Consider the following 13,453-nt stretch of genomic DNA (forward strand, 5'->3'; position numbering starts at 1 on the left):
CCATGTAGGAAGCACAGACCCCAAGGGGCCCCTCCACCTGTAGGACGCACAGACCCTCGGGGGCCCCTCTCCCCCTGCAGGAGGCACAGACCCTCAGGGGCCCCTCCCCCTGCAGGAGCCACAGACCCTCAGAGGCTCCTCCCCCCTGCAGGAGGCACAGACACTCAGGGGCCCCTCTCCCTCCTGCAGGAGGCACAAACCCTCAGGGGCCCCGCCCCCTGCAGGAGGCACAGACCCTCAGGGCCCCCTTCCCCTGCAGGAGGCATAGACCCTCAGGGGCCCCTCCCACTGCAGGAGGAACAGACCCCCAGGGGCCCCTCCTGCTGCAGGAGGCACAGACCCTAAGGGGCCCCTCTCCCCCCTGCAGGAGGCACAGACCCTCAGGGGCCCTGCCCCCTGCAGGAGGCGCAAGCCCTGAGGGGCCCCTCCCCCTGCAGGAGGCACAGACCCTCGGGGGCCCTGCCCCCTGCAGGAGGCACAAGCCCTGAGGGGCCCCTCCCCCTGCAGGAGGCACAGACCCTCAGGGGCCCCTCCCCCTCCAGGAGGCAAAGACCCATAGGGGCCCCTCCCCCTGCAGGAGGCACAGACCCTCAGAAGATCCTCCCCCATGTAGGAAGCACAGACCCCCAGGGGCCCCTCCACCTGTAGGACACACAGACCCTCAGGGGCTCCTCTCCCCCCTGCAGGAGGCACAGACCCACAGGGGCCCCTCCCCCTGCAGGAGGCACAGACCTTCGGGCCCCTCTCCCCCTGCAGGAGGCACAGACCCCCAGGGGCCCCTCCTGCTGCAGGAGGCACAGACACTCAGGGGAACCTCTCCCCCCTGCAGGAGGCACAGACCCTCAGGGTCCCCTCCCCCTGCAGGAGGCACAGACCCTCAGGGCCCCCTTCCCCTGCAGGAGGCATAGACCCTCAGGGGCTCCTCCCACTGCAGGAGGCTGGGACTGGACAGGACTCACTGCTGGTGCTGACTCTGCCCCCGCTGACCCGGACACGATCACACTGACTTGAAGAGAGGAGCTCAGCCTCCGCTGCTGGTGCTGACTCTGCCACAAATGACCCCACACTATCACACCCACAGACCTGAGGGGAGCTCATCTGTCGCTGCCACCGCTGACCCGGAAGTGAAATTCTTCATGTGCTGACTCTGTCTTTATTACTCTCTGTTATATCTTAGCAATGTTGTAGTTTGTATCATCCATCTCTCCACCAGTGGAACCCTGTAAGGATGATGTAACATGGATTACATTTTAGCTATGTTGTAGTTTGTATCATACATCTCTCCACCAGTGGAACCCTGTAAGGATGACGTCACATGGATTATATTTTAGCTATGTTGTAGTTTGTATCATCCATCTCTCCACCAGCGGAACCCTGTAAGGATAATGTCACATGGATTATATTTTAGCTATGTTGTAGTTTGTATCATCCATCTCTCCACCAGCGGAACCCTGTAAGGATGATGTAACATGGATTATATCTTAGTTATGTTGTAGGTTGTATCATCCATCTCTCCACCAGCGGAACCCTGTAAGGATGATGTCACATGGATTACATTTTAGCTATGTTGTAGATTGTATCATCCATCTCTCCACCAGCGGAACCCTGTAAGGATGACGTCACATGGATTATATTTTAGCTATGTTGTAGTTTGTATCGTCCATCTCTCCACCAGTGGAACCCTTTAAGGATGATGTCACATGGATTACATTTTAGCTATGTTGTACTTTGTATCATCCATCTCTCCACCAGCGGAACCCTGTAAGGATGATGTCACATGGATTATATTTGAGCTATGTTGTAGTTTGTATCGTCCATCTCTCCACCAGCGGAACCCTGTAAGTATGATGAACATGGATTATATCTTAGCTATGTCTTAGTTTGTAGCGTCCATCTCTCCACAAGTGGAACCCTGTAAGGATGATGTCACATGGATTATGTTTTAGCTATGTTGTTGATTGTATCATCCATCTCTCCACCAGTGGAACCCTTTAAGGATGATGTCACATGGATTACATTTTAGCTATGTTGTAGATTGTATCATCCATCTCTCCACCAGCGGAACCCTGTAAGTATGATGAACATGGATTATATCTTAGCTATGTCTTAGTTTGTAGCGTCCATCTCTCCACAAGTGGAACCCTGTAAGGATGATGTCACATGGATTATGTTTTAGCTATGTTGTTGATTGTATCATCCATCTCTCCACCAGTGGAACCCTTTAAGGATGATGTCACATGGATTACATTTTAGCTATGTTGTAGGTTGTATCATCCATCTCTCCACCAGTGGAACCCTGTAAGGATGATGTCCCATGGATTATATTTTAGCGATGTTGTAGTTTGTATCATCCATCTCTCCACCAGTGGAACCCTGTGAGGATGATGTAACATGTATTACACTTTAGCTATGTTGTAGTTTATATCATCCATCTCTCCAACAGCAGAACCCTGGGAGGATGATGTAACATGGAATGTTGTTGTATGAAAACCACCGTTGGAGAAGGTCTGAGGGCCTTGCTGGCTGCTCCTGGTGGGGCTGTATTACTGATGCACTCTTGATCTACAATAAATACTCTTGAAACATCTCAACTAGCCTGGAGTGATTACTACACTCACAGGCCAGGGAGAAGCAGCACGTGCTGTCCCGGAAGTGAAACTGTTCAGTTTCTTACAGCAGAGGAAGGTGAGGAGAGGAGGGCCCGAGGGAGGGGGAACAGAGGAGGGGGGCAGAGGGGGGAGGGGCAGAGGAGGAGGAGCGAGAGGAGGGGGCAAGGAGGGGGCGAGGAAGGGGAGTGGGGATAGAGGGGGAGGGGAAATGAGGTGGGGCAGAGGGGGGATTGGCAGAGGTGGAGGGGGGAGGAGGGTAGAGGGGGAAGGAGGGGGGCAGAGGGAGGAGGAGAGGGCAGAAGGGGAGGGGCAGAGGAGGAGTAGAGAGAGGAGGGGGCCAGAGGGGGAGGGGGAACAGAGGAGGGGGAGGAGAGGGCAGAGAGGGGGTAGAGGGGGGATGGGCAGATGTGGAGGGAGGAGGGGCAGAGGGAGGAGGAGGGGGCAGAGGGGGGAGGAGCAGAAGAAGGTGAGGAGAGGAGGGCCCGAGGGAGGGGGGAACAGAGGAGGCGAGCAGATGAGGGGAGGAAGAGGGCAGAGGAGGGGGAGGATTGGGGGAGGGGCAAAGGAGGGGGGAGGAAGGAGGAGGGGCCCAGAGCAGAGGAGGGAGGAGGGGTTGAAGCAGAGGAGGAAGGAGTGGGAGGGAGGTGAGGGGCAGGAGGGGGGAAGGGGTGCTGGGGCAGAGGCGGGGGCAGGGAAGGGGGGCTGGGCAGAGAAGGGGGGAGGGGGGCCAGAGCAGAGAGTGGAAGATGGGCTGAACAGAGGAGGGGCTGGTGCAGAGAAGGGGGAGGGGCCTGTGCAAAGGAGGGGGGGAGGGGCCAGGACAGAAGAGGGGGAGGAAGGGGCCAGTGCAGAGGGAAGAGGAGGTACCAGGGCAGAGGAAGGAGGAGGGGCCAGGGCTGGGGGGGAGGGCATGGGGAGGATGGGCCAGGGCAGAAGAGGGGGGAGAAGGGCCCAGAACAGAGGGGGAGGAGGGGCTGGAGCAGAAGAGGGGGGAGCAGGGTGCGAGGCAGAGGACGGGGAGGGGGGGAGGAGGGCCCAGGGCAGAGGAGAGAGGGTGAGACTTGGGTGGACCTGGGCAGAGGTGGGGGAAAGAGGAGGGAGGCAGGCCAGGGCAGAAGAGGGGGGAGGAGTCGGGGCAGAAGAGGGGCTGTGGCAGAATGGGGGAGGGGCCGGGGCAAAGGAGAGGGGAAGGGGAGAGGGTGAGACTTAGGTGGGCTGGGGCAGAGGTGGGGGAAGAGGGGGAGGAGGAGCCGGGGCATAAGAGGGGGGTGGAGGGGCCCGGCAGAAGAGGGGGATGGAGGGGCCGGGCAGAAGAGGGGGATGAGGGGCTGGAGCAGAAGAGGGGGGAGGGGCCAGGGCAGAAGAAGGGGGAGGAGGGCCCTGGGTAGAGGAGGGAGGAGGGCCTTGGGCAGAGGGGGGAGAAGGGGCCCAGGCAGAGGGGGAGGAGTGGCCCAGGGCAGAAGGGGGTAGGAGGGGCTGGGGCAGAGGGGAGAGGAGGGCCAGTGCAGAGGAGGGAGGGGCCCAGGGAGGAGGGGCCGGGGCAGAGTAGGAAGAGGCCCAGGGTAGAGGGGGGAGGGACCCAGGGAGGAGGGGCCGGGGCAGAGGAGGGAGGAGGGGCCCAGGCAGAGGAGGGAGGAGGGGCCAGGGCAGAGTAGGGAGAGGCCCATGGCAGAGGGGGAGGGGCGCAGGGAGGAGGGGCTGAGGCAGAGGGGGGAGGAAGGCCCAGGCAAAGGGGGGAGGCCCCAGGGCAGAGTAGGGGGGAGAGTACTGGGTAGAGGGGGTAGGGCCCGGGGCAGAGTAGCTGGGAGGGGGGCAGGGCAGAGTGATGAGGAGGGCCCGAGGCAGAGATGGGGGGAGGTGGGGCCCGAGGCAGAGGAAGGCGAGGGGGGGTTGGCCTAGTTGGCGCGATATAAAACTAATAAACAAAAACCAGTGGGTGCAGAGAGTTGAGCAGCACCAGGCCTCCTGCAGTCCTTGTTTGCTGCAGTGGTAGCACTGCATGGTGCAGCACATGAACTCATACAGATGTGAAGTGCTATGACTCGGGGTCAGATGCAGGGGGCAGCACTAAATGCTCACACAGTCATATGACCCACAGTGGGGTAAGTTAGGCGTTCGATGCAGTGTGCATGGATGAGCCTCTCACACTCGTCGTGCAATCTATGAAGTGTGAATGCAGTTCTTGTAGTGCCAGCTCTCATAGTATTCCTCTCTGAAGGGGTGTTTACTGAGGGGTTATCGGCCCTTGGAGTATCTTGGGGGTCAAAGGCTCTCTGTCCCACTCCTGCTGCCCCTCCCTCCATTCATTTAGGGGTGTCTCTCCCAAGGCTCACTGGCGGAGGTTGAACATACATCAGGGGGGCCGCAGGTCAGAACAGTTGGGTCAGACTTGGGGCAGTTGTGTTGCATTCAGTTGGCGATGCTTGTTCAAACTAGCTTATGAAACTATAACTTACAGTTCATTGAGATATTAAGGGTTTGTAGAACCCCGGGCGACACATATTTGGGGCTCCCTATTTGGAATACATTTGAATTTATTACCACTTTTAGGCTCAATTGAAGTCCCTATGATGCCAAAAAAAGATTGAATCATGTTAAACCTTCAGAACCCCGGGCCGGCAAAAGCGTCTAAAGCCCAAGCTGGCTATAGTCCACCAGCCAGGTACTATCAAAAGAAGCTTGAACAGACATTGATAAAGATTGAGTTTGAGTCTAGATCTTTTACTTGCAAAAACATTTTAAGTGGATATCCAGCCAGCTTGTTATTCCCATTGCAGGGAAACCTGCTACGTTTAGTGGACTAGTGCATAATATTACAATAAGAAGACATATGCATATAGCACAGGAAATTGAAGCTTTAGTTGCAGAAAATATGTTACTGTAAATATATCCCTTTCACCATTGGCATTCCTGCTACAGCAACGAAAAATCAAAGCTCTGCTTTGAGGATTTTCACAGTCCCATCTAATAACTTTCCCTTTATTTATCTTCCCCTGCCTTGTCCATCATCACTTCTATATATGTGTAAACCTCTCCAGCTCGGCAGTTACTTGTGACCCTGCTGAGTAAGATAATGGGACCGGCCAGGATACAGGAGATGCACTGAGACTGAAAGAGAACAGTAGAGCGAGAGACATGAAGTAGAGGTGGAAGCAAGAGACGAAAATTATGTAGAAAGATATGGGAGGTGGAGAGAGGAAAAGAATATAGAAAAATGTGAGGTAGCCGGATGGAATGATGAAGAGTGGTAGAAAGAGGAAGATGTGAAAGAGAGGTAGAGAAATAGGCAGAGTTTAGAGAGAAGGTAATGTAGAGAGACAGAAGAGGACAGTTTTCCAAGGGGGGGGGGGTGAAGAGAGAGGCAATGTAGATAAAAGGTGAATTAGAGAGAGGTACAAGCAGCAAGAAGTGGACGATGCACAATAGAGAGTGCAAAATGAGAAGGGATAGAGCACAACATTTCAGGTAACGAGAGTAGAGAGGTGTGAAGTGTAGAAAGAGGAATCCGCTGTAGAGTGAAACAAGGAATTTGAAAACATATATGAACTGGAGAAAGATAGATGATGTTAAAATAGAGATGTCGAGTTGTGGGAAAATTAAAGAGGAAGAGACAGTTAGGTAGAGCGATCTGGACAGATAAAGTTTGAGAGAGATAGTTGAGATGGAGGGGGTGAGGTCATGTGGAGAAGGAGTTCCAGAGAATGATGTGTGTTTGAGTGAAAGAGCGAGTGATGGAGAGAGAAAGAGAGAATAGTTAATGGTTGAGGTAGAGCAATAGAGGTAGCCAGAAAGTAGTAATATATTTAGAGAGGTGAAGGAAAGAGAACAGAGGTAGAGGGTGAGAAAGAGAGGTGGAGAGATTAGGTAGTAAATTAATAATTAGATGCATCTAAAATATATTCAGTGAGGGAGGGGTTGGTGAGGCAAAGAGAGGTGAGGCAGAGAGAAATGAGCTAGAGAGCAGAGGAGAATGGTGAGGCATGGAAAGGGATGAGAGAGAAGGTGAGGGAGGTAAAGTAGTAGGACATGGAGAGAGGATGGAAGTGAGGTAAAGCTGGAGATGAGTTTGAGTGAGAAGTGAAATGGAAGGAGGAGAGAAACAGGGATGTAATAGAGAAACAAAATAAGTGTGGTACAGAGATAGGGATGAGGTAGATAAAGTTGAGTAAGAGAGCGGGGATTAATAGTGATATAGATGTAGGTAAAGAGACTAAAGAGAGAGAGAGGCAAGGGCATGAGAAAGAGGTATACAAAGGGTGAAAAGAGTGACACATATTGGATGAGAGGTGAGGTAGATGAAGCTGAGCTAAAGATTTCAGAGATAAAAGAGAGGGTGGAGGTACACAGAGAAGTATAGATATGTTAAGCGTGACGGTGAGGTGAAGTACGGAGAGAGTGATAAGACACACTCATTTCACTGCAATTGTCACTAGCTGCTGGAGAATGGGAGGGTTAAGACTAGGCAGACCAAGCATGCACAAGAAAATGTGAGGGTTAAATCTGGGCAGACCACGCATGCACAGGAGAATGTGAGGGTTGAGGCTGGGCATACCAAGCATGCACAAGAGAATGTGAGGTTTGAGGCTGGGCAGACCAAGCATGCACTGGAGAATGTGAGGGTTAAGGCTGGGCATACCAAGCATGCACAAGAAAATGGGAGGGTTAAGTCTGGGCAGACCACACATACACAAGGGAATGTGAGGGTTAGGGCTGGGCACACCAAGCATGCACTAGAGAATGTGAGGGTTGAGGCTGGACAGACCAAGCATGCACAAGAGAATGTGAGGGTTGAGGCTGGGAAGACCAAGCATGCACAAGAGAATGTGAGGGTTGAGGCTGGGCAGACCACACATGCACAGGAGAATGTGAGGGTTGAGGCTGGGCAGACCAAGCATGCACAAGAGAATGTGAGGGTTGAGGCTGGGCAGACCAAGCATGCACAAGAGAATGTGAGGGTTGAGACTAGGAAGACCACGCAAGTACAAGAGAATGTGAGGTTTGAGGCTGGGCAGACCAAGCATGTACTAGAGAATGTGAGGGTTAAGGCTGAGCAGACCAAACATGCACACTACCTAGCAGATTTATTATTTTTTAGTGCAACACAGTGCACCAATTAGTTGTAGCACGATGATGTGCGAGGGGGAGAAAGCAGCGCTGAGCCAGATTTATGAAATACTGCACGCTGCTGCTCACTGCCCCAGCACAAGTACACAGTCTTCCTAGTGCCACGCAAAACCTTTACACCGTAGGACACAGGTGTGTGTGCTGTCCAGCATAGGATTCATACTGGGAACACACCATTTCAGTACAAAATCCTATACATAAAGTAATCCTTACACAATCCACAGGTTGTGTTTGTGCTGTGAAGTGCAGCGCACATGCAATGTGCGGAGTGTTTGAAGAAGTGACAAAGTTTCTTTGTGTTATCACCCACTTCGGTGGCTTTTTTAACATAAAATTCACAGATCCTCAGTACTCTCACAATGCTATATTGAAGCACTGTACATTTTTCCATATTTCCGCGCGTTGCTAATATATGAAGTATCGCGTGTCCATGGTGGTGATAGAAAGGAGGAGTTCATTTCCTTACAGAATGCTCCATCCACAGATCTGCTTCCTCCTCAGATACTGACACCTTCCAACTCCATCAACAGCATTCCACATTGCCTCAGAGACTCTGGGATGTCACAGCTCTGTTGAAGAGGCTGCAAGAACTTTGTGTGAAGAGTGAGCCGTGATTATTTGAGGTGTTGCATGTCATTGTGCAGAACTGTGCCCGCCTTCTGCCCGCCCTGTGTGTAGATCTCTGGGAGTAGGTGATGGCTGTGAATGGCTTAAATGAGCCTAATGTTCCGTGACTAAATGTATGGAAGTGATTTGTGTGTGTGTGTGTGTTTGTTTGTGTGACTGGTCGTCTTGGGTGGTTAAATATTATATGAGTCTGAAAGCGACTGATCAGTCTGATAAAAACATTTGCTTCTTTCTAATGTGTACGTCTTTGTGCCTGGGGTACAATCTGTGTATGAATTGTGTTTCATGAAATGTGTGTGCACGGCAGAGCTGAATGCCTGTGTAATTGTATGTCTTTGTGCAGCATTGTGTGGAACTGACGATTTTTGATGTGTTTGAGAGAAATCTGGTGTGTTACATTAATCCATTTATAAATGAGGTGTGAGGATGTACAAGAAGAGTTGGAGTTTGTGTCACATCTGTGAGTATACAGTTGAATGGAGTTTTTAAAGAGCCATTTTATTTTGTGTGCATCTGTGTTGCAAACATTTTGTGTGTGTGTTGCAAGCATTTTGCCAGAGACAAGCCTGTCTGCTCCCAGGCATGCCTAGCCATATCCGCTCGGACCAGGAGTCGGGTAGTATACTCAAAATGTTGCATATTCAGCATGAGATCTATTGTCTTTCAGGTACAGAGATTTTATTATCCCCCCATGCTTGTCTCAACTTTAGAAGCAAATGGCGTGTATGCCAGCCACACATATAGAGTAATCTGGTACTCAACAGCCCTCACTGCGGACATAAAAACAATAAGACTCTTCTACATCCTCAGATTGAGGAGTAGTTAAAAGCGGCTTAACTAAACCCACCCTCCCTAGGCAAAGATAAGGTGGAAATACTACAATTATTAGAATCTCCTAAGCCTGACATCCTGTTCTTAACTGAAACCTGGTTGTCAGAGGAATTTACTCTAGATCTCCAGAAGCCATACCCGAAGATAACCAAAAGAGAACGAGCTCAGAGAAAGGAGGTGAGATAGCAGCAATTATTCACCAGTGGATCCGCACATCTCTGAAACAAATTACTCAAACTGAAGGTGTAGATCTGCTCCCTTTCTCAATTTTGGAATTGATGACTTCAACTCGGTCCCTAAAGATAATGAATTTGCTGAGTGAATAATGTTGAGTTTACATGCTCAGCTCACATAAAAAAAATCCCTTAGATCTGATCTGGGCGTATAATTTGAATCAATCCAATATAATCATCTCTCCTTGCATATGGTCCAATCAGAATTTGATCAGCGTTTGTATTCCGGTAGATTTTTCTAACTTGATCCACAAGCAGCAAATGTAAAATCAAAAAACCAGTCAATTAAAAACATCTCATCTCACTTCTAAAAATACAATGGTAAACATAAATATGTACAAGTTCATAAAACAGTTCATTTACTGTCGCTATTTCCAGTTCGTCAACATAGAAATAACACATCGCATATATTTTCTTTTGGACACCTAACATTTAAAATGTTCCTTGCTCTCAGTATGCTTTTTAGGAAACCCACCATCGTTCCAATGCGATAATAGTTATCCGACATCTGTAAATACAAAAGAGCTGGATGGCATTGTCTCCATCCCCCCTGTTTTAATAGAGGTATAATCCATCTACGTCGTTCATTTACGGAAAATTTACAGAATAGGATTACATGGATAGTTGCTTATGGAGAGATATTATCGCAGGGGCACGGGCATTATTCCCTTTGACAAATTGTTAATGTCTGGGTGACTAATCAAACGATGGAAGGTCCCAAATCTAAAACATGTTAACACGTTCCCATGGTATCCCCCTGTACAGCACAATAGATACGGTTGGATGTTATACGTTATAGTAATTATTTGGTGCTGAACCACCATACGTTTATTCATTTCCAGAGCTTACCTGTTCTCTTCCAGGAAAGTCATACAAGCATTTTTGAATTCCTTCCGATGTATGGAATTCATTGCTTCAGGTAGGCAAAAGTATTATGGAGGCTCAATATCCTGCATAAAGTTTTTAACGTATTTTAGCCAAGTAATCTTGCTGGCATGGTCTAATTTCATTTCGTCAGTTAGGATTTCCTTATTTAGGCCTGTGCTGGTGGAGGTCTAAATTCTATGCCAGAGCAGCACAGGTTGTACCTTGATTAAGTCTGAGATGTATGATACACCTAACTTGTGTGGCAGGTAAAAACTGGGGTGCTGGTGGAAACTGTCAATATAAATCTTAAAGCATTTTCGACATGTTGGATTGGTGCACAATCGTGAAATCCCCATATTCCCGTCCCAAAGGTTGCTATGCTCACGCATTTAGCCTGGTACATTTTCAGGAGAATTTCGGGCGTCCTTTAGCCCAGTTTTTTGTAAAATTAATTAAGGCCGCAGTAGACTTCATAAACAAAAGGTTCCTAGTCTTGATCACTTGAGCCCAAGACCCTGTACGGTTACATAGGACACCCAGATATGTAAAATAGTTAATAGGTTCCACCCTGCTCCCTGAAGCTTGAAAGCTTCTACACTTTTGTTTCCCTCTCCCACAAGTCATTATAAAGCTTTTCTTTGCATTAATTTTCAAACCCAGGTTGTCCATAACACTAGTATAAAAAGTAAGACCCCCATGTAAACCAATCTGTGTACGTGCCATAAGTAACGCATCATCCGTGTAGAGAAGGGAGACTATCGGGCGCTTATTTACATAAGGCGGCTCCCTAGCATTTGACACCTACTCCTGTTCCAATGCGTTGGTATAAAGAGTGAACAGGAGTGGTGCCAAAACGCATCCTTGCCTGACTCCCCTCTCCACTTTGAACAGTGCGGTACACTCTCCCTTAAGTCCGTAACGAACAATAGCTGTTGCCCCAGGGTATACCTTTCTTATAAACTGGATTAGTGTTGGGTCGACCTTGATATCACTAAGAATGCCCCATAGTTTTCTGTGTATAATGCAGTCAAATGCGGCTGTAAGGTCGACGAATGCCAAATAAAATGTCCCTGATTTAGCCTGAGTGTACTTTCCAATTAAAATACTAAGAGTAAGAGCCTGCTCGTTGATTCCTAAACCAGATCTAAAACCCTAGTGTACATCACTTAAAATATTATTTTCTTCTGCCCGTGTTTGCAACCGATCTAAAACAATCCTTCCTGCTACCTTCATAAGTGACTCTAATAAGGATATCGGGCGGTAGCAGGCGCGATTTTCCCGATTCCCCTTCTTAAAAAGTGGGACAATGATCGGTTCGCACCATGTATCTATAAATTCTTTTGCACAGCATGCTCATAAAACCTGTGTTAATATTGGGGACCACAGCTGCGGAATTGACCTAAATACATTAATTGGTACCCCATCCAGGTCTGGGGCCTTGCTACTCTTGCTTGCATTTGTGGCCATGGTTACATTTTCCAGCATGATATAAAAGTCAATAGGCAAAATAGGGAACTGTCTTTACTCGTTGAAGCTTCTTTAATGTTCTCCCAAGCCTTCTCTTTCATTTCATTTATCCTAGTTTTTCTAGCTTCATTGTACAGCTTCCTACATTTCCTATTTATCTCCTTATCTCTTACTTTCTTATGTAAGGCTTTTTTTCTGATGTCAAGTCTAAAAGAACTCAACCACCTTATCCTTGTTTGAAGAAATAAACAAGCTACATGAATTTATGATCAAGGTCAAATCCGGGTCACCAATGACCTTGCCCTCCAGCAGTCATGGAATCTCTGACTTCAGCAATCAATCAATCAGCATTTGTAAAGTGCACCCCTAATGGTATCTGGGCGCTGAGACTGCTGTGCCATGTTTTGAGCAATCCCCTGCAGAGCGTTTTCATCAATTCAGCAGCTCAAGCTGTCGTTCCAAGTGTGTTTCAAAATTCTGTAGAGCTCACGATACTGAAAAACCAGGGAGAAGTCCCAGATATAACCAAAAATTATAGGGTAATACCTCCGCTCCCTTAACCTGCAACAACTATTGGTCAGAGAACTGTCTTCAAGAAGTTCCAGGCTTTATAACTACACCAGCTCTCAGATAATTATTATCAATGGAATGTCAGCCTCACAACTCCAGTATCAAAATATGATGCAATTTGATGATTATTTGATGAGGTTGAATCAGCTAAAACCGTATGTGGACAAAACTGAGATTGTAGTTCAAAAGAACATTTGGAAACAACTTTACTCACCAACAAAAATTAGATTGACACCGGAGCCTAAACCCACAGCTAAAAGCCTCTGAGTGATAATCGATAGTATTCTTAGCAAGAACCAGCAGGCTGGAGCCGTAGGATCTAAATGCAGATTTATGCTGAAGCTGCTTAAGAAACTAACTCCTCCCACTTCAGACAAGAAAAGCAATAGTGGTGGCTGCAGTCCTATCTAGAGCGCATTATGCCAACCGAGTATATGTAAGAATACCCAGTATCACCATTCATAGACTAAAAGTAATTCACAGCGAAGCAGCTTGTTTACTACATCATCTACCGAGGTGGGCACACGTCACACCTATATTGAAATAACAAATCCAGTCTAAGACCCTCTGCCTGAGCCCTAAAGGGTTGAGAGGTCTAGCCCCTCACTTCATTAGAAGATACACCCGCAAAAAACTTACGATCTCACTTGAATTTACTTGCTATTCCGAAATTATAGGTGATCAGATCAGGTGGACGCAGCTTTGTGGTACAAGCTCCTTCCATACGGAGCTCTCTCCCGGCTAAATCCATTTGAATCTAACTTCAAGTGTTTTCCCAGAAATCTAACAGCCCACAAGCCTACTCATACCACATTCTTCCCTGGTCTGATTCGTTGTCTTCTATTTTGCATATTTCTGATTCAATTCCAAGAAACCCCAGGTTGAACATGCTCTCTTTACATGTAATGACATAACAAGTGTTTTGTAGATCCTGTAGAGGTTTGGTATGTTGGTTCGTGCTTCCGTCACTGAACTGAATATTGCAAAAGAGAGGTGTACAGTGCAAGTGAGAATGATAGAGCAGTCTTGTCTGTTAGGGTATTATAAACCTTTCATTGCTGCAAGGCTCTTACAGTATAAATTCTTTTTACAAAAGTGTGCAATTTGAGCAGACCAAGGAACACA

This window comes from Lissotriton helveticus, assembly GCF_964261635.1.
Source record: "Lissotriton helveticus chromosome 1_1 unlocalized genomic scaffold, aLisHel1.1 SUPER_1_unloc_5, whole genome shotgun sequence".
Classification (NCBI taxonomy): domain Eukaryota; kingdom Metazoa; phylum Chordata; class Amphibia; order Caudata; family Salamandridae; genus Lissotriton; species Lissotriton helveticus.